The following is a 219-nucleotide window of genomic DNA, read 5'->3' as shown; positions in this document are numbered from 1 at the left end:
TGCTGGTATCTAGTTGGTTCGGTATGCTCGATTTCTTGTACCTTGAGCTATGTGTCAAGGTGGCATGGCAGTGCCCAGGTCTAGGTATAGCGTGATAGGCATTGTTTCCTTTTTTGTCTTCCTGACCTTCACCGCGGGAAAATTGCTTTTTTTCTGTCATTCCTGTTTTAGAATTATGTGCCAATAATGGCTTTATCTAGCAGAAACGGGGAAGTCTTA

The sequence above is a fragment of the Pteropus vampyrus genome, unplaced genomic scaffold (genome assembly GCF_000151845.1).
Source record: "Pteropus vampyrus isolate Shadow unplaced genomic scaffold, Pvam_2.0 Scaffold95, whole genome shotgun sequence".
Taxonomy (NCBI): Eukaryota; Metazoa; Chordata; class Mammalia; order Chiroptera; family Pteropodidae; genus Pteropus; species Pteropus vampyrus.
This window is presented reverse-complemented; position numbering follows the sequence as displayed.